At 37.9% G+C, this 25795-nt stretch overlaps 1 protein-coding gene across 2 annotated transcripts in view; it reads right to left on the bottom strand.

Moving 5' to 3' along the window:
* bach2b (BTB and CNC homology 1, basic leucine zipper transcription factor 2b) overlaps nt 1-25795 on the bottom strand; it is a 102027-nt gene that overhangs the window by 53185 nt on the left and 23047 nt on the right. The window lies entirely within an intron of this gene.

Raw genomic sequence — 25795 nt, 5'->3', positions numbered from 1 at the left:
TGATGATGGAATAAAACACCCAAAAAGTGCAGAAAAGAAAAGCAGCCTGTGAGAGATTGGATTAGAGCATGTGCAGAGCTTTCCAACATACATTTTGAGAAGGAACAGATGCACAAATTATGCCAGTGATTGTCAGGAAAAGTGATTGCCCAGAACCAGCCTGTGTTCTGTATTACTAAATAAGCCCAGAAGAACAGATAGAGTGAACAGAAGTGGACGGGCTACATGATACAATAAATTCTATGCGTGCACAAAGAGAAAAAATTCAACTGTCAGGTTCACAAAGACTCATGCGCAAAACCCTCATGGAAATAAAAGCAAGTGGAAAGTCTCCCCACAGGAAAGAGTTGACACAGATGCTTCGCCCACGTCAAAACCTTCAAAAGCCATGGCTGGATGCATGTGGATGTGTATGTGGGCGTGTGTACATGTGTGAGTGGGCTAGAGGGCACAAGCATGCTGAGATAGCAGAGAAAAAACATTTTTTCACACATTGCTCTCGCATGTGTGACATCTCGAGCTTTAAGAATACACATAAGTGATGTTTTATAAATGTTAAGCACGGGAAAAAATGTGCAAAACTATAGTGGTACAATGCAAATATCCAGCTGAGATCTGAGGGGTGAAGAAATGAAAGACACCATGTTAATCATGTGACTGATCACTAATATCCTGCTCAGTGAGCACAAAGAAATGTCCGACATTGCTAAAAAGGAGCTGGACACCATATTCTTCCTTGATTATCTACTTTGTGTCATCATCTTGCTTTTGCAATTTCTGAGTACTCAGAAAAGACCACAGGTAAGCGTGGGAGTAGGCCCCACTCAACTGTTGATCATCCATTCACTCAGTTCATTCGTTTCACAATGCATTTTGCAGGTTTTGTATTCATCCAAATTCTTGTCCAGAGCATTAATTAAACGCATTAGAATTCTGACTTCTTTCAGTCCAGTCCATTTAGGGTCTTGCAGAAATAAATTGCTGTGTTTCAAAAGCAATCTTTAAAGCAGGTAATAAAAATGAAGGCCATCCTTTAGCATCTCTGCTCTGATGTCCAGCAGCTCCATAAGACAATTCTGCTTATTCCAGTGATCTGATCTTGTGTCACTAGTTTTTATGCCAACAGAAATATGATGCACATTACTGCAGTGATGTAACTGAGGTGTTAAGACTAACTGGTCTGAATTGTCCACATTAGGAGGCTGCAGAGATTTTGGACTTGTGCACATCAATCAGGAAGCCCTCAATTTTGAGTTTTGTAATAACTGTTTGTCTTTTTTTCTTCTTTTTCAAAATTGTCAGAAGTCAAAACCCAAATTGAAAGTAAAACTAAGTTCATTGCACAGCAAGACTTATATAAACAATAAAAGGTCCAACACAGCTAGCCTCCATATGTTTGGAAAAAGTCATATTTGTGTCACATGAAGACATTACACCCCAGACTGTCTTCTAACCATTTTCCACAATTCAAAGTGACATTTCAGACAGAACAATAGTCTGGAGATTCTTATTATCTTGTGCTTACTTCTTCGCCTTTGACACGCCTACTTCTATGTTATTGGGGTGATCCCTACAAATCTGCTGAACAACCACTGCTGTCAGTTTTCTCTGCCTGCAGTAAAGTCAGTGTGGGGGGAGGCTGCATAACATTCACACACCCACCCGGCGATTGGCCATACCAGGTTAGATGACCTCTGCAGTTTTGTGTGGGAGAGCTAATTTGGGAGGTGATGTTATCCTGAAAACATATGCGCACAAACACACGTGTGCACACGCACCTTCATGTGCACAAGCACCTTCATGTGCACACACACAAATAAAATTACCACAATACCGCTTACACACAGCTTCTCTGTTGTTAGAGGAGATTCCTTTTTTCTCAGTATGTCTACACAAGAGGTTCATTTTGACTTGGACAGCAAACCACCACTCTTGGTTAGTAAACTAGCTACTTTTTCTAATACTTGTGGTGATAAATAGGTTCACGGACGCACGTCTGAAAGTTGACTTCTTTGATTTTCTTTAGTGGGCTGTGTGCAGACCGATATATTGCGTTTCCTTTACCTTTGCGTTTCCATCTCTGATGTTGATTTTAGATTTTTTTAATCACACGAGTCATGAAAAATGGAATTGGAATTCATTTTCTTGAACAAAAGGAAATGGTACCTTTTGGATAGATCCTGGATTCACTAAACTACTTGATTAAGTTTAGGATTCGATCATTGTTTAGCATAGCAACTCCCCCATATTCTTGGTGCTCTGAAAAGCAGCTGCAGTGGGAAAACAAGAACTTAAAAGAAAAGATTTATTACAAATGTATTTGTGAGTAGTATAAAAAGTAGAAGAAAAAAATTTTTTTCCCTAAAATTTATAAAATAATGCTTTGTTGTATGGAAATGTACTTTTTTCACTGGATCTTTTCAGTGTTATATGAAAATGAAAAAAACTGGATACTTGGCTGTGATAAAAAAATACGTGTAAATACCTCTGTGGGAAACTCTTGACGCACTCACTAGTGCTTTTCCTTTTTGTTTTCACTTTTAAATATTAACACGACTCCGCCTGAGTAATCACCATGTGCTGATAGTAGTCTGTCAGAAAACATACTGTGATATTGATGCCACTGCACTGAGTGCAAATGCATTGTAATATATTATAGTATCAATCAGACTGTAGCGCTCACAGCCACTATAGTGCTGCGAAAGTATACTTTTCTCAGTCTTCATATGCAGCATGTATCTGTGGTTTCTGTAACCGCTGATCATATTTCACAGCAATCAGTGATGCTTGGCTGTCTCAAACATATGCAAGATATTGCAGGTTTCACACAAAGCAATCATTAGTCAGCTGATTTGAACGAGTTAAGCTAAGGCATCTCTAAACATGACTGTAAAGTGATGCTGTTGCAGAATGACTCAAAATCTAGCACTGTACTACTTTAGCCTGTGCATACCAAGTAAAAACTAGTAGATACCACTAACAATACAGTATATCCATCTATATATCTATATATCTATATATATATATATATATATGCATTTAGGCAAGTGCAGAGGTGTAACATAGTTCAGCCAGAACTGTCAAAATACGCCAACTCAAGTCCCAATTCCCTCACATCTAATGCTATGGCACAGACTGAAAGGTTATGGTTTGAAGTGTGCGCAGATGTGACACAGAGTGCGGTTTAGTGGCTTTTGGGCAGCAGTATCGATGACTCATACTGAGAAGAGAAAGCAGTGCTTATTGATTAGACCCCTTTGCACAACCAAGCACCACAAGTCACAGTGGAAATAGTCATAGGCTGGAGGAACTGTATCTCCAGCCTACTGTGCGTGTGTGTGATGTTTGAGGTGTTATTTGGTTTTCATCATTTGGTTATGAAATGAAAAAGGGAGATATTGGCAACACTGAGTTATAGATATATCTCTAAATCATGGAAATAAACATAGCCCGTGTTTGTGCAGTTGTGCCTGTGATGTTGTCTGTTTGATAGAGACATTTGCACATTTCAGATCGTTCATAACAAACAGGAGGTAAAGCAGTGGCCTCAGTCATACACCCGTTCCAGAGCAATTAGTGTGTTGGTACCAAACCTGTGATTTATCTGCACAGAGGTGGTCCAGCTGTGTCATGGCGCCATTAGAGCAATCTGTTCAAGCAAACTGTAGCAATCTGACTGCTAATATTTGCTGTGCACTTTCACATTATGTTAGTACACAGTGTGGGTATAGAAAACTGACTGCTACTGTGCACTTTTTCATACAATCGCATAGCATTCAATAAAAAAAAGCCTCTTTGATAAGACATTGAAAAAATGTCAACGTAATCACAATCTATTATCTGAAACAATCTATACAAATAATTATGAATTAATTATGAATTAATGAACCACACAAATTATTAGAAAGTAACAGACTACTGTGTGATTTCAGCTGACACAGTTTTTGTTTCTAATTTTGTTTATATGAAATGACATATTGAAAGCTTTGTTTGAGCCCTTACAAAGACAGATGTGTGTCAAGTCATTGAATTTTCCACAGGTGGACAACAAGTTGTTGTAATATCTGACAGATGAACAAAGGAAACAGGAAGCGTCTGACCTCAGTTTTAAGTTTCATGGCAAAGGTTGCGAATACTTAAATACATGTCATATTTTCTAGTTTTTAAAAAACTAAATTTGCAAGGATTTCACTTTGTCATTATGGGGTATTGTGTAGAATTTTTTAATCCATTTTGGGATAAGGATGTAAAATGACAAAACCTGGAACAAGTGATGTGTGAGTTTTGGGATGCACTGTATGTGGCCTTATAGAAGCAGCAGCAGGCTAGATAACTTGGTTATAGTCTTTGCTCTGCAAAGATCTGTTTTAATCTCTATAACTATGAATTTCTGTTTCATTAAACAGGGCTTTGTAACAAGTTCAAGAAGAATCACAGGCTGCAAAAGCAGGCAGGTATATCGCTTGGGCAGCACTTGAGTTCACTACAACAGTGTACGCTCTGTCCACAGCACAGGGGCTGATGGCATATAGGTTGCACAATAAGTGTGATTGATTTTTCCATCATGGCTTGAAATTACTAATCCAATAATTTGTTGAAAGAACCACATCCAGAGGAAACTGCAGAGCTGTGTGTTTTCACACATTGATCATCTTCTGCTGTAATTTTATATATGATGCACTTTTGTTCTCCAGTATAACATAATGCACCCATACAGCCCCAATGACTCTGCAGCTTGTGAGGGTAAATAAGCCAGTGCTATGTCATTTGTTAGTGTTAGTTTTATAGCTGAGAGCAGCAAGGCTGACTGATGAATATCATGTCAAGCTTTGAGTTCACATCTCCACCTGTCAACACATCCCTATAAAAACAAACACAAAACTATATAATAAAAGAAATATCTCCTGATACGAGAAAACACTTACTTTTCTGGCTGTAAATATTCCTTTCACTTTGATATTAATATAATTAATGTATATATAATATTAATGCCATACTATATAGCATTTTGCATTGTTGGAATGGTGACTATAGTGTTTCTAAACTAATGACCAATGGCTCTAAAATAGGTAGCCAGCTAAAGTTAGCTTCAATTAACTTTAACAATCATTTCAATTTCAATTCAATTCAGTTTTATTTATACAGCGCCAAATCACAACAACAGTCGCCTCGAAGTGCTTTATATTGTAAAGTAGACCCTACGATAATACATACAGAGAAAAACCCAACAATTATATGACCCCCTATGAGCAAGCACTTTGGTGACAGTGGGAAGGAAAAACTCCCTTTTAATAGGAAGAAACCTCCGGCAGAACCAGGCTCAGGGAGGGGCGGGGCCATCTGCTGGGAGATTTGTCGTCCTTATTAACTATTCTAGCTAAAAATACATAGAACTGCATTGCTTTGTATGCTTTCAACCAGTGTATGAGGTGCTATTTTCCAAAATATATAAGGTTTGTAAAACATCACCAAAGAGCTCTGGTAGGAATTCTGGTGTTTGTGGTGTTTAAAGTATTGCAGTGTGCGCTGCCACAAATGATAGTGAGGATGATTTCAAGTGTGTTCACATATTTTTGTTGTCTTCTTTTAAGAGATAAGGGCTTAAACATATTCAGTTCAATGTAGTGTCCAGTACTGGAGGAGTTGTTTCCCCCTTTAGAATGTGCAGCTTTTAAGCTAACATCCTATAGTATTATGAAACCCACAAAGCTAGCTAGCTGGCATTTGTGGCTTCTGTGCAGATGTGCTGTGGCTGATTTGTGCAATATTGTGTTATATTAGTGCTTTTTCAGTCTGAGACAGTTCTGGGTTAAATGATTCATGATTTAAATTCACATTAAATGACACACATTACACATTAAGTCCACCAGCTTTACACTTAAATCTCTTAAGACTATTCTGTTTCTCAGTGGTCACTCACAAATACTGAAACGTACTGTCCTCCATCTTAAAGGTCACCTTCTGCTGCCACTCCCACTCAGCCTCAAGTCAAGTGCAGAGCAAACACTACACTGATTGATGGAGTAGGAAAGCTTTCCTCCCAGATCAGCCCCGTTGAACCTCTGGGGAAGAAAATGCAGACGCAAGCTGCTGCTATTTGTGGATGAGAGACAGCGCTGGCTAAAATGACATGTTGGACCACAGTCTGCGGGAGGAGGTTAGCTTTTCTAGTGGCACACAGTTCTTGGAAGGCATGATTGATGCACATCTCTGCTCGACCGTCTTAATCGTTTTAGCCTGTCTGTGGCTGTGTAGCCATAGTGTCCATGTAGCCACAGTGTCCATGGCCTGTGAGAAGGCCACTCTTAAGCTCCAAATGGGGCTAAATGGCCCTTCTTTATTCTGCTGCTGTTTCCTGACTGAGGTCAGCCTCTCTCCACACCGCAAATTACTCCCTAAAAAGCTGGCAGACAGGGCTGTGCAGAAATTGCCATTTATTTGTTTATAGGTTGAACTGTGCACTAAGACCCCTATAGTAAAGGCTATTTTTAGCTGCCTAATCCTTCAATAGATTTATAATCACTCAGGCTTGGCCAAACAGCAAAAATAAACACAAATATGTAGACTGGGTTTGTAACTGACCTGTCATCGTTTTTGCACTGCTGCTTTTATTCAAGAAAAAGACCCTTTGCATCATATAGACCTACTTATGAACTGCCAGATGTCAGCCTTATTGTGGAACCCGAGATAATTTCTGGGATATAAACCATGATTCTGAACAATAAGTAACTGGGAAGAGTAGCAGTGTTTGTAATGGAGAGTGCAGACTGTATAAGGTTTACAACTGTTTCATTTTCTCTCATTTTAAATGTATTTGTGATAGATGGAGGCAGTCGAAACCATCCAGTAAAAAACTTAAATACTACTGACTACTGATGCCTTGAGGCACAATGATTGAAATGTAAACTAGTGATGTCATCAGTCAACTCTTAAAGGGAACCCCGACTACTACTAAGTTACTCTAAATATGTTACAAATGATCTCCACTACATACTTGAGAATAACTACAATTTTTTTTTTGTTATTCATTAAATCTTTGTTGTTTAAAACTATTTTGGAGCCGTGGGAGTGGCCATGTTTTTTCGCACACAATGCATTCTGGGACGATGACGTGTTTTGGTTGTCGGCAGTATAGGTGCTTTCGTTCAGATAACCGGTTTTGTTTTTATAGTGTAGCAACCGTATTAATTAACTTGCCTATTAGTGACCTGGTTACGACTTGGTAGACCAGCACTATCCGGTCTTTGAGTTTGACGTTATTAGCCATGTCTGGGCCCAAACTCCGCTGCAAAAGTCAAATGATCACTGCAGCATTACTGAGAGTTGAAAAACTGTCTAAATGTGTTCATTTGTAATAAAATGATCAGTGTGCCTGCTCTGCCAGGTGTAACAATTAAGTTTAACATCCAGGCATCCATGAAAACTGAATTTTTGACATTTAACTGAGTTAGAAGTTAGCAGGGAGTTACCTCATTTGCTTCCATCTAAATATAATATACCATGTTCTGACTGAGAGATTTATTAAACAAATTAAAACGTACAGCTCTGCTATCACTTCCAACATAAATGACGACAGGAAAGTAAACAGCAGCGACGTTTGTAGGGTTACTGAAGTTGGGCTAGCTGGTATATAATGATGCGCTACGTGACCGCTAGTGCGACAAGCTATGCTAGCATAACATAAACAATAAAGCTGGAGGACGAATGCTAACGAACGGAGGACTTTTTCCACTCGATAAAAGTTAATGTGAGCGTCCCCACATTAGGGGCAAATGCAATCGCATGGCAGGATGCTGTAAACGGACCAAACGTCAGTCAGGAGAACCACCGAGATAATCCATCCACAATACAAGGTTAGTCATTAATATACTGCTGCATGGCTGTAGTTACATCATAAGGGTTTAAAAACTGAGCTTTAAAATGATTCGCGGTAATAAAAACCATGAGAAGCCAACAGTGATCACTGACTGTTTTTAGGGGCTTGTTGAGATTAAATCGAACAAGATACAAAGCATTAAAACATGTTAAAAACACAAAAGTCTTATTAAATGCAGAACACTTTGGGCCCAGAAGCAGGATTCATAATGTTATCACTTAAAGACTGGATACCGGTCATGGAGGCTAACAAGGACTGCCCAAAGAACATCTGGATTAAGACATACGGCTTCAAAAAGTTTTGGTGCTTTACAACAAACCTTCTCAGTCGTCGTTGCCATTGGCAAGCAGTAGCCGCATAGATACCAGTAGTTTTCCCTGACTCTCGCATCCTCGTGTGACGGATTGTTTTCATCTTCATCTAAACTAAGTACTGATTGACTATTTTCATTCTCTCTCTCGGATTACTCTGGTTCAAACTGGAAAGGTTGAACAGAAGCCATTTCCAGTGCGCTGCTAACTGTGAACTGGATGCGGTGCAACCGTATGACGTCACTACCCAGAGTGCATTGAGAAGTAAATAACAATGGTGGCCTACTGGTAAATCGGTTTTATATAAAATGTGCTTAAAAGGAAAACATTTGGCGTATTTTAATACCACATATGTGTTATTGAAAGCACAGTACATATTTTAGCGCAAACATGTCTTAATAGCCGGTGTTCCCTTTAACCTTTTTCAGCCTAGGAGTCCCTACACCAGTCCAGACCAAAAAGTACTTTAATGCATCTGCAGGCCACTACCAAAACAGACATCTACACTAATGATCTACCCTTTTTTGGGTGGATGAGCAGGTCAGAAGAAAGAAGGCAGCTCAAGTTTCACTGGAACTCGAAAGAGGTCATTCATTGGTTTGTGCAGCACACTTTACGGCAAGGTGCCACTTGAAAATTACAAAACCAAACTGTTTGTTGAAGAGATTCTGCACTCAGTCGGTGATTCCAACTCTTCCAGTGTCTGATGGCGTCATTAATTTGCTTGTGCAACTTGTAGAAATGTCTCTCCTGCTTTGCACAAACTATATGAAGCACATTTTCTCCTCTGTAATTGTAACTATTTATCTATGATCAGATATAGACTGTACAAACTTTTATTAGCATCCAGTTTTATCCCTAATTAGTCAGTGTCATCATTCACTGTCAGGAACATTAATCTGCTGGGTATGGTCTGAAAGGACATAACCATTTAAAATTTCCTTACAATGAAACTCCAAAGATACGAGTGTTGTACTGTTGTTTTTCAAGGATGAATGTGTGAGCAAAGTTTACTGCTCACATAGTTTAGCAGTTCCTCACTTGCTTTTTGAGGAATTTTCCACACCCCTCCAGACTATACCTGTCAGAGTAACAGCCCTGAGTGACTCAGAGTCTATTCAACAGACCTCCACTGACTTCAGGTTATTTGAGGGAAGTGCTAATGTGACCTCAACAATAGCTGGAACATTCCATCTTAAATCATCAAATATTTAGAACATGCTTTGCTTGAAAATCTCAGATTTGTCAAAAAATGTTATATTACATAAGTTAAATTATTTATAAGTTTTGACACATGAAATTGTAGCTTCATATATAAAATACTTAAAAAAATGCTACTTCCACCCACTTTGAGAGCAAGTCATGATGCTACAAAAATTCAACATGAACATGACTACTCCTGGATTAAATATGATAACTTGTGCCTGATTCCTGCTTACCTACCTATAGCAGTCACTGCATTATGTTTATACTTGGCTGAGGGAATTCCTTAGTGTGTGTGTATCTATCTATCTATCTATCTATCTATCTATCTATCTATATATATATATATATATATATATATATGTATATGTATGTATATACAGAGGTGTGGACTCGAGTCACATGACTTGGACTCGAGTCAGACTCGAGTCATTAATTTTATGACTTTAGACTTGACTTGAAAAAATGTTCTAAGACTTGTGACTTGACTTGGACTTTTACACCAATGACTTGGGACTTGAATTGGACTTGAACCGGTTTACTTGAAAAGACTTGATATTTCACCCCAAATATAAAATTTAACATGCATATTATATAGAGATTGAAAATGTGACGTCATTCAGGGATAAACCGCAAAGGATTCTGGGAACTCGTGGCAAGAGGTACTAGCGCACGCAGGCTTTCAATTGAAATCAGTCACACAGCGATAAAAAGAAACACAAAAATGTCAAGAAGCTTTTGTATTATTAACTGCAATAGCCGGTCGCATGACAGCCACGGGAAGCCGACGGGTAAAGAGATCGGTTGTTATCGGATTACGTCGTTGAAGAGAAATTGTTCAAGCCATGTTTCCGAAGTGACAAACAGGCGACGGATGGCCTGGATTGCAGCCATTCAAAGATCAAATATAACGTCCCAGAACACTCCAGCTCACAGGTTAGTCTGCTCCAAGCATTTACACGAAGGTCAGTCTGCTGTTGTAGTTAATGCGTCATTTTCATAACATAATTGGTGATATAGGTTACAAGGAAGTCTGGCGCTGAACAGAAATTGTCGCGCTATGCTCCTTTATTTATTGTGCATAAATAGTGAATTGTCCTGACACAATATTGCGTTTCGCTTCTGTTATTATGGTACATTGACAAAAACATATACTTTTATTCACAGGATAAAACAGGTTTTTTGTATCACTAACTGCCCAGTACGATTACAGCATACAATATTATTGTCACTGCTACATTTCTGTAACGCGTACCAGAAATTATTTCCACTACTAATTAATTACCCTTGAGCTCAAAGGTCCTATTAATAAACGGTTAACGAATGTGTATTTATGAAGACAATTTGTGAGACTGGTAAACTTATGATAGGTACGATGGTCTTTCGTTCTACACGGTGCATTTCAAGGTCCTGTACCCATCCGGCGGTAAACTGTACCTGGGCTTGTTGCAGTGACCTGAAGTTACTAAACTTCATGAGTGTATGCACTCACTCCAAGAACCATATAATTATAAATATGCATATAAATATGCTACAATGAGATAGCTGACTTCATCTAACTAGCAAATGTTGTCCAGGCTACGTTGGTGATGCAGTTTTTTTTAATATGTATGCTATTTTTGTCATGCGATTTTAAAGCCGGTCCTACAACCGCATCCAAGAATAACATGCAGCTTATCTCAGAACTGTCGGTGAAAATTATTCTTGGAGCTAGGTTTAATTGAGCTGCATTTTAAAGAGGTGCAATTTCACAATTTGTGTATATTTTCTAAGTTCATTATTTTGTCATGTGTTGAGAAAAACACAGATTTAAAAATTACATGGTCTAAGATTTACATTTAGCATATAACTGCAACATGCTTTTTTCGGGGTTTTTTTGTTTTTTTTTTTAAAGACTCGAAAGGACTTGAAATTCAAAATTTCAGACTTGTGACTTTACTTGGACTTTTACACCAGTGACTTGAGACTCGACTCTGACTTGCCTGACATTACTTAAGACTTGACTTGAGACTTGCAAAACAATGACTTGGTCCCACCTCTGTGTATATATATGTAGACAATACATATTCTGTTGTATTTTTAAGTTTTGCTATAATTATGTTTACGTGTGAAAACATTTACATTTTAATGCTTTAAAGTATATTTTAACTGGAATGTTAACCTGGATTATCAGACACTCCAGGACCGTGTGTCTTGAAAAGGCTGATAGATTAGGTCTTGGAAAAAAAATATGAACATTTTTAACTCATATTTTCTCAATTATAGTTGGAGTGAAATCTGAAAACTCTAGAATTTTCTTCTATTTGATAGGGCAATCCACTGATAATGTATTTTTTGCTCAGTCTAGGATGACAGTTAAAACATGTTTTATTAACTGTTGTTAGCAAGAATTCCAAGTTAAAAGGTATTCTATATGCTGTATCCCATTAAAGAATTGTCATTGGTTGTAGAGTGACTTTTCTGACTGGTTGGTTGGTATGGGCTCAAAATGTGGTCATAAATATTTTGTACTTGTAAAAAAGATTTGTATGTGTAAAAAAGATTTGTGTGTGCGTAAAAAAGATTTGTATGTGTAAAAAAGATTTGTGTTAGAAAAAAACCCCCTGCAAGTTACAAGTACGGATTTTTGACCCTATTTTTCTTCCCTTCATCTGATTGGTCAATGTCATGTCAATCACAAATGTAACAATCCAATCAGAGAGCAGATGGGTTTGGCTGTCGGAGGGGCGCTTTTTTGAACTGCAGGTCCTTGAAGGGTGATACCGTTTGAAGCTGGAGGATCGCTATATAAATATCCGATAGTAGCTAGGTCCCCTAACTTTCAGTAGCTGTTGAAAGGAAAAAGTTGTGGTATATCAGTGGTTAGAAATAACATTATTACTTTAGGATTAGTTTAACACAAAGTCAGGGCTGACCCAGGACCATTGCTGTGAGTCACAGTGCGCAGCATAAAAGTCCTTTCACATCGGACGCAGGATGTGCTGCTAATGCTAACTGCTAACTAAAAGCAAAGGATCCAGAATTTGTTATGCTGGCTGCTGGGCTCTGTGGGTTTTTGCAGCAGCTCTACCTGTACTAGATGCACCTGCTCCATGTCTTTTCTATCTCTGACTTTATGTCCTCTACAAGACTTTGTTTTTTTTGCTAGTTCTGCAAATGTTCAATAAAAACATGTATGCTAATTCATAACGAAGAAAGCTTTGTAATGAAGACTGTCATTTCCAAAACACTGCCCGCCCCCACCCCGCGGTCCGCAGCGCTGTTGAAAAGGCTGTGGAAGTCCCTGTATTAAACATGTAGACCTGTGACATAAAAATCACCAAACTCGGACGACCACAGACTGTTTTCCTTCGTGGTGATGAAGGAAAACGCTGGGTTGGCATGTAAAAGGGCATTTATTCCTTTCAAAGACCTGCAGTTCAAAAAAAGCACCCCTCGACAGCCAAACCCATCTGTTCTCTGATTGGATTGTTACATTTGTGATTGACATGACATTGACCTATCAGATGAAGGGAAGAAAAATAGGGTCAAAAATCCGTAATTGTAACTTGCAGGGGTCTTTTTTCTAAGTCCACACACAAATCTTTTTTACACATACAAATCTTTTTTACGCACACACAAATCTTTTTTACACATACAAATCTTTTTTACGCACACACAAATTCTTTTTACACATACAAATCTTTTTTACGCACACACAAATCTTTTTTACACATACAAATCTTTTTTTACCAGTACAAAATATTTATGACCACATTTTGAGCCCATAGGTTGGTTCAATGATTGATTGTAATCTGCAACCCACATGGGTACAGAGCCCATGTGGGTTGCAGGGGATCAAATGCTTATTTCAGTCAATGACGTGTGAATCAATTTATAACTTTTACGCAATATTTTTTCCCCTGTACTTTTGGTCAATATTTTGTCTTTGTATTTTAAAATAAAACTATCATAAAAATTACAAAATGTCCATTTCTGTTTCTGTTTCCTTGAGCAAACTCCCCTTCCCTCACTCTATAACTTTAATACATTTTACATCAGATTATTCTGAAGTCTTTCACGTCCTTTGTGTCAAGTCACAACAAACACTTTATTGCGAGGTGGTAGGGCTGGGAGGCAGGGGAGGGCCTTAAAGTTGACTCATAAAACTCACAAAGCACCAGGGTTGCCATATGACATATATCGCCTACCATTCTAACACACAGAGAAACACACATTCACACTGCTCTGAAGGAGGTGGAAGCTGTGGCAGTGGAAGATTAGTTCGTTTGGACTTTATTTCACTTCCCCATTCCCACACAAATAGCACAGTGCAGTTTGAAGACATTTCTACACCCATGCAAGACATCCCTACTGCACTGCAGGAGCAGCCAGTGCAATCAAATCTCTAGGTTTGCATGAAAGAGATAAAATTAACAAATCAATTAAACTTAGTCACTGGAAAAAAAAGCCTTCCAGGTCATTCTTGTACTGTACTTACACAAGTGTAGTCAAATTTTTGTCCATTTCCAATGCAAATCAGCTGGGTTCAACAACTTTGGGAAATAAATGTACATTTCCTAAAATAAAATTGGTTTATCGCAAATAAGGAACACACATGCAGTTCAAAAGAGAAGGTCATAACAAAAACAAATATGATAGAGCTGATTTTTATCATAATGTTGCAAATCACTTTTTGTTTCTTTTCATTTTACATGGCATTGAACAATTTACTATCATAAACGCCTAATTGGGTGTTTATGATAGTAAATTAACACTAGGTGCTAATGTTTAACGCCTAATTAGGTGTTAAACATTAAACATTAGCACTAACAAATATTTATTTGGATATGTCCAAATCGTGGTATTTACAGTATCAATACTACAGTACATAAATTGACATATTAACTCTTGAAGCCAATTTACTGTATTTGGAGACTATATCAAATATTTAATATTGTATAAATGACTTTATAAATGTACCTGAGGTGATTTCCAGCCATGTGAATGGCTTTACACCCGTTTTCTTTAGGTGACAGCTGACATGTTCCCTCAGTCATACATAGATTTAAATGCATTTGCTGTATTTAAATATAAAGTGAGCTCTATGGTTGTTCTTACAGCAAGGGGATTAGGTACATTCAGAAATATATCTTGGGGAGAATGAAGTTGCTGAAACTCTGCATTCCTCAGCCAGTTAGATTATTCTGTAAACTAACCAGATTTTATATCCTCTATTACATGTCTTGTGAAATTCCGAGGATCAGAATGCTGAAAAGAGTGCACACAAATAGCGGAACACACACACACACACACACACGCACAAACACACGGACACACACACACACGCACAAAGAATGCTCTAGTGTCTGAAATGTTTTTTTCACCCTGTGCCTCTGAGTCACAATATGAAGGAGGAAGCCAGGAATGAGTCAGAAAATGTTCCACAATCTTAATAGTACATCTCAGAACTGCATGAATGATTGTTAGGGACTGTTTGTCTCTAGATACAATAAATAACTCCAGTGACGAGACAAAAACTTGCAATCTGTTGACTGGTCATTTTCATTCTTCACTAATGAATGTTGCATAATGCAACAAAAGACAAATACAAATTAGACATGTTGTACAGTGGGATAGAAAAATGGAGAGTTTACAACCATCTATAGTTTAATTGAGCAAATCTGCAGATACAAAGAAGATGCATTGTCTGATGCTAATCCTAAATCACTCTCTTGTGAAAAATCTGCAAAATATATATGGCCCTGTGCGCAACCGCTCTTTGAAATTCTACTCTATGCCATAAATTAATTGGCTTTGCAGATGAAAGAAATGTGCATTGTTAAGTGCTAAGTGCTGAATTGAGAGGCTTAGCAGAGCAGCCCCACTTCAAAGCTCCACCGAGTACATTCGGTATCCTCACTCCGCTGAGAGGGCGAGGCATGCTTTGAGGGGGGATGGAAGCAGGCTTTGACTCATGTCTGTCTGTCCTACTGACACGTCACTTGAGAATTCCTTTTGTGTTTGATTAGATTTCAAAATCACTTACACCTTTGCTATTTTAACTGAATTGCAGTGCAAAATTCAGAGCTAGGAGCTGTTGTTCGTCTCTATACTTAAAGATTAGCTTTACCAGATATAGATTTGTATATTCTCTAAATGTGGTAGAAACTTTGCTTTATAAACGAGTTTAAAATGTGTTTTGTTTGTTTTGTTAATTTTGTTAAAGAGCATTGTTGGGGGCAACACAAAGTAGCGCATAACTGTAGTGACATTACACTTTTAAGTATCACAGTAACGTGATTGGTAATTACATTATGGTTACAATTATGTCCTTACTTACGTCACAAAGGTAAAAGTTGTCTATAGCTAAGCTTGGCACTCGCTTTCAGTTCATGTACAAGAGGACGAAAATGGTGGTGTGGTACAGGAGCGGAGATAAGGACATGACTTTTTTGCACAAATGGACAAGAGCACAACGGTAAACTGGAAACTGCATCGATGACAGAAACAACCAGATTATACTAAACCCAAATAAACATAAAACCACTGAGGAATTTATAAACACAATGCACTGTATGAACCTATTCCCTAAAATTACTAGACCTACCAGGATTACATCACATTGTGCAACTCTCATAGACAACATTTTTACAAATGACATTGAAAATAAGACTGTAAGTGGACTCCTGATTAACGACATAAGTGACCATCTTCCAATTTTTACAATCTATGATAGGAATTACAAGATCAATAAAATGGACAGTAAAAAAGAGTACAGACGAGTAAGAACAGAAGAAAGAATGAATGCATTTAAAAAAGATTTATTGAAGGAAAACTGGGGTGAAGTATATCAGGAACAGGACGTTAATAGTGCTTATAATAAATTCCTTAGAATATTTACATTACTGTACAATACCAACTGTCCAATAAAGCAATATAGTAGGAAACAGAAATATATGGACTGTCCATGGATAACAAAAGGTCTGCAAAATGCATGTATAAAGAAAAATGCTCTATACAGAGAGTTCTTAAGAACGAGAACTAAAGATGCTGAAATCAGATACAAAAGATATAAAAATAGGTTAACTAATATACTTAGATTTAGTAAAAAGGAATACTATAAGAAGCAATTAGATATAAATAGAAATAATAATAAAAGATTATGGGAAATCCTGAACAGTGTTATAAAATGTGGGACTGGACAAAAGAACTATCCCAAGTATTTCATTTGTAATGACCATGAAGAATACAATATGGATGTTGTGGCAAATAGTCTCAATGAATTCTTTGTAACTGCTGGACCAAATTTAGCAAGAACAATCACTCATCCTGGGAAAGCACAGGAAAAACCCGATACACTGATTGACAGAAATCCATATTCTATGTTTCTCACAGCCGTTGATGAAAATGAAGTTCTTGAAATTGTCAAAAAATGTAAAAATCACAAATCTTTGGATTGTAATGATATTGATATGATAGTGGTTAAAAGAGTCATTGAGGCTATTATAAAACCATTTACATACATCTGTAATTTATCATTTCAAACTGGTCGATTTCCAGACAGAATGAAAATAGCAAAAGTTATATCTCTATACAAATCTGGAAACAAACACCATTTCACAAACTACAGGCCTGTCTCTTTACTACCTCAATTCTCAAAAGTTCTTGAAAAACTGTTTAAAAACAGACTGGAAAAATTTATAGATAAACATAAACTACTCACTGAGAGTCAGTACGGATTCAGATCAAGCAGATCAACATCATCGGCACTATTAGAGTCAATAGAATACATCACAAATTCCATAGACAAAAAGCAATATGTGGCTGGGTTATTCATAGACTTGACAAAGGCATTTGACACTATAGATCATGATATATTAATAAGAAAACTGGAATGTTATGGTGTCAGAGGGGTAGTTTTAGATTGGGTCCGGAGTTATTTAAGTGACAGAAAGCAGTTTGTGAAAATAAATGGTGGTTGCTCTTTATGTATGGACATTGCTTGTGGTGTACCCCAAGGGTCAGTTTTGGGTCCAAAATTCTTCAACTTGTACATTAACGACATCTGTAAAGTGTCCAAAGTATTAAAAATGGTTCTCTTTGCTGACGATACAAACATTTTTTGCTCTGGTGATGATCTGCAGAATTTATTGGAGGATATGACTAATGAAATAAGTAAAGTGAAGTTCTGGCTTGATAAAAACAAATTATCATTAAATTTGAATAAATCTAAACTGATGTTATTTGGAAATAGTAGTTTAAATACAAATGCAAAGATTCAAATAAATGGTGTTGATATTGAAAGAGTCAGTGAAAATAAATTTCTGGGGGTAATAATAGATGAAAAACTTAACTGGAGAGCTCACGTAAGATATATTCATTCCAAAGTATCACGAAGCATTGCAGTACTAAACAAGGCAAAACAGGTATTCGACAGAACATCACTTCATATTCTCTACTGTTCACTGGTTTCACCATACTTAAGCTATTGTGCAGAGGTCTGGGGCAATAACTATAAAACCACATTACATTCACTTTTTACTCTTCAAAAAAAAGCAATTCGAATCATCCACAATGCAGGTTATAGGGAACATACAAACTCACTATTTTTGCAGTCTGAAATATTGAAAATTGACGATATAGTGAAATTCCAAACAGCACAAATTCTATTCAAAGCAAAAAATAAAGAACTGCCAGGTAATATTCAGAGTATGTTTTTTTTGAAAGAAGGAAGTTATAATTTAAGGGGTTTTTGTAACTTCAAAACAATGAAGGTACGTACTACAAGAAAAGGCTTTTGTGTTTCTGTTCATGGAGTGAAACTATGGAACAAACTGAATATGGAATTAAAGCAATGTCCAAACATAAAACTGTTCAAAAAGAGTTATAAAAATATGATCTTCTCGATCTATAAAGAAAAGGAAAATATTTAAATTAAGTGAATGTCTCTATTTAAAAACAAACAAACAAACAAAATATTCATGATGTGATATTATAGTATATAGTATATCAGAAATCTGTTCACTATTTTTATTACAAATTATATCAGTAAGGAAGCTGACTAAATATTCACTGATAATTTATGGCAAAGGGGTGGGATTAAATAAGTGTATACTTCTTCCCACTCCCTTTCAACATGTAAATTAATCAGAATGGTTTTTTGTATGTAATTTGTATAGTATTTTTTTTCTCTCTTATTTCTTTTCTAAATGTACTTGTATATTGTTCACATGTTGAAATAAATTACCAATCAATCAATACTGCTACCAGAATTTAGGCTCTTTGCAATCATCTGCATAGACAGCATGTTAACAGAAAGCTAGCCAAGAACCCAGAGTGATTTTAAAGCTGAGTTCATGCCAACCCCTGGCCCAGCAGCCAGAGCCTGATCTTCAACAGGTAACAAAAGCAGCGATGAGAAGTCAGACTTGTAGCCTCTGTTTCTACCGGTAGGATCACTATGGCAACTGCCTTGATGTTTAATCTTTTCTTATTGTTGTCAGTTTTGTGTTCATGCATAAAAACAAAAACAAAGCTCGTATGTGAGTCCTCATTAGGATAGGGATTTGTGTTGGCGTGTGGGACTGTAGCCTCAGGTTTATATTTTTACCTGGTAATTATGTGACAATGCGCTTCAGCTCATCTTATACTGCAAGGAGAACGTAATGTAATGTAATGCGTAATGAACTGCCAAGGAACTGTCTCTGGTGAGTAATTAAGTAATGCATTACTTTTAAGAAAGCAATGAGTATTATTTAATACGCTACTTCTTGAGTAATGATAACAACAATGTTAAAGAATATAAAACATTAAAAAGTTATAAGAATGAGAAGCAATGCTAGCAACTTGTGGCTGTAATTGAGTGAAATGCTAACGTTAACATGCTAACATGTTTGTTATTGGCAGTGTTAAAATACTAACAATAATATAAAGCTTGAAGTCTCAAGTTGTTACATGTATTTGCTTGAATGGGACCCTTGGCTTTGCATTTTAACAAGGTACACCTAGAGGAATTTTTTTCATAGTTGGTGTCTCATTTGCTGACTGGCATATTTTGCTATTATTATTCTAGCACCAATTAATTATGTTTTGTTTCCAAAGATGTAAGAACTTTGATCAAACTATTCTGTTTGCTGCCAAAACACTGGCCCCTTAGCAGAAGAGACAAATCCTAAATTATTATAATGCAGATAATTTGCAAAACAGTGTCAAACAGAGGTCTTTCACAGACACAGGGATCAACAAATTGAGCACTGATACTCAGAGTATTGGTTCAAAGTGAGTGAATTTATCTACAGTATCTATGTTGGGGACATGGCTGATGAAAACTTAGATGTCAAAGGGTTAACAGGGTATCGGCCCCACCCTTCATCTAATCCCATCCATCACCAATAACCACAATCCGTCAAATCTTCCTCTAGATATTTTACCAAAAATCCAAAGCCTGAACCTTATGATAGAGTTTCAGGGGAAAGAAGTAAATTACTCGTATGGGATGCTCAACAATGCACACTGGCAATGCAGCTGAAGGGACCTATCAATGAGTTTCTTTCTCCCCAGGGAGCTACTGTTTACTCAGCACAGGCTGGGCTGCAGAGCAGCACAATAGGTCTCTGAACCAAGTATTGATGTCATACTACTCATCTCAACATTATCCCTGCTATTGATTAGTCTGATCTCAGCCTGGAGTGCTGGGAAGCAACAAAACACACAGTTCTTTCTCTTCTTTTTTTCCATTGACATCCCACTGACTCCCACATAATCTGCAAAAAACAAAAAATGCTGTAACCCAGCCTCCCTTCTCACACCCCACATTGATCAGCACCACACTGATAGAGCTGAGATTCTAAAGTGTGCAATCACAAAGAGTAAGTAAAAGCTTTTCATCCCTCTTAGCTGAATTGGTTTTGCTGCAAAGCAATCATTAAGGAGACACAACTTGCAGCTCAGAAAGCAGTTGCTCTCAGTCTGCATCATGGATTTTAGAGTAAACCCCTTGATAACAATATTGACATGTTACTGCTTCTGTCAGATTTGATGTTGACTTGAGAAATATAAGTTTGTGCAAAACATTCTAACGGCTTGCAAATTACTCACAGAGAACAGTGAGTTGCCAGAAGATTTACAGTAAGTGGAAAATGTGATTCACCCACTGTGATGCTTCAACCCCTAAAAAAATCAGTGGAAATGTAGGCTGCGCCTACTACCAATCATTGTTTCCACACAGGAAAATGTACAGGGGTTTAACCTATTTAAAAAAAATCAGTCTGTATCACATGCCTGACTGCAGGATATCTGTCTGTGCTGAGGAGGGATGTGGGCAGAATGATGCTTTCATCTAACTCTATGGTATTTGGTGAAAGGATGTATTGATAGACGACAAGGTTTTCTGCAAATTGTCCTTCTAGTGGCAATTTCTGGATTGTATTTTAACCAGAAAGTGGAGAACAAAATGTCATGTTTTAATAGAGGGAATGTTATTTTATGAGAGATGTTTTGTAGTGTAACATAAAGTCAAATCAAGAGCCATGTTCATTGGATTGTGGAGCTTAGATTCTAGAACCTGTGACATGGGGTAACTATTCCCCAGCTCCTCCACTCAGCTGGCTCTCTGCCTGGACTCTGTCACTCACTCAAAGACAATCTAGGGCGGTGGTGTCGAACTGCAGTCCTCGAGGGCCAGCATCCTGAAACTTTTACAACATGTGTCCCTGCTGCAACACACCTGACTGCATGCTGAGGTGGCAACCCTAACCCTACTCGAGTCAATTTAAAGAAATGCAAGTGTTTGGAAAAGTACTTGTTCATTCACTTTATAAATGTGCTGCTGTATCATGAATCAAATGGCTGAATTGCCACCTCAGCATGCGGATGATCTGATATCCTCGTGTCGGTGTTGTTCCCACATCAACATAATAAATGTTGTTCCAGGTTCAACATTGCAAGTGACCAATCACATTGTTGTGACGTCCCCCTTTTTTGCCTTTGAAAAATACCCCCTTAAAAAAATCGACTTCACTTGTGAGAAGAGAAACCGCTTCTGTGCCAATCCAGGAACTTAAATACTTTGCATTTCAGGATACTTTCCTTTAATAAACGGTAAGCATTATACATATTGTCCTTACAGAGGCGGTTTCTCTTCTCGCAAGTTAAGTAGGCGTTTGTTTTTTTTCAAGGTCGCGGATGACGTCAGGAGAAGGTGATTGGTCACTTGCAATGTTGAACCTGGAACAACATTATATATGATGACGAGGGAAAAACACAGACACGAGGATATCAGATCGTCCCTAGCATGCAGCCACGTTCTACGGAGTCTTGCTAATGACCTACTAATTGTATTCAGGTGTGTTGCAGCAGGAACTCATGGAAAAGGACTGGAGGTTTGAATACACTCATCATGGACCTTCAATGAGAATTCACAATGAGTTTCTTCATGATGTAAGAACTAACAGGAGCCATCTCTGAGCTCCAGCCCCAAACTTTGCTACTGTGACGTTGGCTTGTTTGGAGAATTCCTCAAGCAGTTTTCTCTTCCAGATCAAGTTTCCATTTAAACTGCACTTTTTGAGCAATTTTAATTTTGAAACGTCAGAATGTGTTGTCTCGTCTCCTCAAATACCATATACACCTGGCTCACTATTTACATCCCCGAAGGTGGTCTGCAGTCTAGTAGGGGTGCCTGCGTAAGAACCAGTCTTTCATGATTTTATCGCTCAAGAATTCGTTTTTCTGGGCACAGAATCAACATCAGACACGTCATCACAATCCTTTTTGGTTTTAGAGGAAGGGAGGGTAGGAAAGGGCTCACAGAGCAGTTCAACTGACAAACCTACTTGGGAGAAGGGGCTAGGTAAAAGAGGCCTCTGAAAGAGGGGTTGGGGTTTAAATACTGGTCTACAAGGTTTGATGGAAACAGATGTCAAACAGGAACTTGTGTGTTTAACGTCTCCTCTGCAACAAGCTTCCTGATCTGCCTCGACAGGCGCCGGCCTGCAAACTGCTGCCTCATACTTCACCTCGGACCGTCTGTGACCTACTTTCTGCTGGGATGTGGAAAGTCAAAACAAAAAAGTAAGAGAAACAAAAGGCTCACTTGCTTGCAGGATGATTTGGACTGATCATTTTAGGGTAGCGTCTTTTCTAGCTCCTCTGTGCCACAGTGTAAAATCACAGCGTTTAATAATGATTTAGGGGAAACACGTAGTACTGAGTAGCCACAAAAATCAGCACGATATCATAAGCAGAAGAAAAACCTGGTGTACAGTAATACAACATCACATCTTGGAATAAGTTATAGAAGTAAAAAGTTTTTCTGCCGTACAATATTCAGCATACTTTGTTTGTAATCCAAGCTAGTGTTAGATAATGAACTAGCTTGCTAAATTTGATATAACGCAAAATCAACTGCTCTGCTAAAGTCTCAGCAAACAGCTTGATTGAAATCTAGATATTCCCTCAGCTCATGACATTTATCTGAGAATTAGGGAGAAGGTCCTATGGGTAAACTTTGATAGCATTTGTGTGGATAGTGTATTCCATGTGTGCATATCTTTCCCATCAGCTCAGCTCCACAAGCTTTTTCTGACTGATAACAGCTGGACAAGCTTAAAGCCCATTTCTCTGGGGTGGTAAACGTCTGGGCTCAGACACACCTGGGCCCGGTGAGGCCAGAGGCCAATCTACCGATCTATCTGTCTATCAAATCTGAACACTTTTTGTTTTTCAGAATTCCTCGTACTCTTCTACTTCCAGACAGACAGAAAAAGCACACTATGGAAAAAAATGAAGATGATGTTGTGAAAAATGACACAGCAGAGTTCCTAGCATGGATTGCTTCAGAAATTAACCTCCTGACATAACTCCCAGAAATATTTCTGTTTTCATGTTAGAACAACAATGTTAGCATTAATATAAAGGCTAGTAATGTCACTTTTTCCCATGACCAGACACTCAGCTAATATATTATATTTTCAAGTTGAGACGTCCAAACCAACATAATCTTCTCAAGTGGACAACATTTGTGGGAGAACTTCTAAAGCCACTTACTGTTTTAATACTAACTTCAAAAAATCCTAAACATTTGTTTTATACAGCAGGTGGAAGATTTGCTGGTCAGTTACGAGTCTCTGAGATAGTATGGGTCCCTCATTTATTGCATATGCATTATGTATTCAATCAGCATTTTTCCTTTGTTCTAATATAACTCCTAATGTTTGAGTGCCCCCAAGTTTCACACCAGCAAAGTTCACTTTACATTGCTGTTAACTTTGATTATCTTTATAGACCATCTTTACTGTGCCTTTTACATCTTATGTAAACAGTTAAAAAGAGAAATTTGTTTTGTGCCCACTATCGTACTTGTTTTGTTTTGTTTTTTTAATTTAATGAATTACTAAAGTTGTGTGGGCCTGTGTATCTCTCTGTGTGTGTGTGTTATAGTTATGTTTTTTTATTCTGTTTTTAAACATGCTTTTTTGTTCAGCAATTTGTGACTGTATGTCTGAAAAGCACCGAAAAGTGAAAAGCGCTATATAAATAAACTTACTTAAAAGGGGATTTTATCTGTCAGTAGGAATAATAAACAGGAATTCCTGCAGAAATTTACATTTTACAAGAAGATCCTGTCTGTAATACTGTTAATTATTGTTCTCTCACTAGATCAGTGGTCAACAATAAATCATAACATCTCCTCCTATGATGTGATGCTTCTCTGTGTCTAAAGACAAGGATTACTTCATTTTATTTAAAAAAAAAAAATTCATATATACATATATGGACTTTTAGCCAAAAAGTCTATTGTGCACATGAACCTGTTTGAAAACACTTGGAGGAAGGGGTGAGGTCAGATTCCCTGAAAGCTAAATAATATTTTTCATGGAGCTCAAGTGCGAGTGGTACTTCCTGTACCCTGGCTGTAGTCCACGCACTACTGCTTGACTCACACTCCTGCTGACATTAGTTTTATTACTCATCATGGGATTGTGACCTGAACCTCTGCAGCCTGAGGGAGAGCAACAGGGTGACAGGGGTCAGGTGAGGGCATGATTAGACTGCTTGAAGCACCTCCAAATAGGACTCCCAGTGAGGAGCCAAAAGCATTTGTCATTAAGGAGCGTGTTGTTGTTGGGGGGTGGGAAAATCAGGAGCATTAGGTTAACAAACAAAACAGAGAAGAAAGTAGGAGGGAGAGGTGGGACAGACTGGCCAGGGTGGAAGTGGCTGACTCAGGCAGGGTTCACCGAGTTCAGCTAGTAAATAAGTGACTGACTCTTCCAACTGCATTCCAAGGCTCCACCTCACCCTCCTTCCCAGCGTCTTCTCGGGGGGATTCCTGGGGTTTCTGGGGCTGCTCTGTATGTCAACATTTCCAGACCCTGCTGCCAGCAGGGAAAGGGGGTGGGGCAGCTGCTGCGTAGCTCATTCACTTTTTGTGTGTTTACAGATGAAGAAGCGAAGGTACACAACTCTTGTCCCCTAACAGAAGCATTTTAACAGCCCCAGTCATACGAGGTTGTTCTCTCAGAAAGCTCTTGTAGTGCTGCTGCTGACTGGCTTTTGAGCTTGTATTTGATTGTGTACCACAGCTCTGGTAGGTAGACGTGGCTGTCAGTTGTGATTAGAAGTTTACGTACACTCATCATGGACATGAATGTTATGGTGATTTGAGGCTTTTAATGATTTCTTTGAACTGTTAAAAAAATATAAAATGAAAAATATCAATTCAAATCTGTCCTCCCGATTCTTGCTGCCATTAAAGATGTACGCTCTATAATCATTCCATCCTGGAGAGAGAACAGTTCAAAGAAATGGGTAAAACCAATAAATACATGTCAGGGTGTACGTAAACCTCTGACTACAAGTGTACAGATTAATATGCCCCCGAAGCAATTCAGATTCTGACTATGGAAGCATCTGCCTCAGCTTTTACTCATCATCTCATCCAGATGAGTTAAAGTTGTTTTCCCATTCAAGTAAGACACAAATCTGCACTCCTTTAAAAAAACAACAACAAAAAACTATAAACAGAAAAAGCAGTATCATGGTCAGTGATCCCAAATGACAGAATACAATTATGCTAAACCATTTGGAGAAACCTGTGCTACCATTAAAACACTAAATGGGAATGCGTTTGAAGAAAAAGAAGGAGATACTGCATTGTGAATGAGCCTCAGTTTCCTAATGAATGAGTGTCAGCATAACTGTTCCATGTGAACTCATTTGTTTGTTTTTCTGCCACATAACTAAAAGAACAGTATATGGTTCGGGTTGTTTACATACACTCATCATGGGCATGAATGTCAGGATCATTTGGGGGCTTTGACCCTGGTTGGATTTGAGAAAATCCAAAATAAATTCAAACTTGTGCACCCAATTCTTGCTGTTTAAAGTAATACGCGTTGTATGGTTATTCCGCCCTGAAAAA

This window comes from Rhamphochromis sp. 'chilingali', assembly GCF_963969265.1.
Source record: "Rhamphochromis sp. 'chilingali' genome assembly, chromosome: 5".
Lineage (NCBI taxonomy): Eukaryota > Metazoa > Chordata > Actinopteri > Cichliformes > Cichlidae > Rhamphochromis > Rhamphochromis sp. 'chilingali'.
The sequence above is the reverse complement of the archived record's forward strand: the minus strand, read 5'-3'. Positions and strand labels throughout refer to the sequence as shown.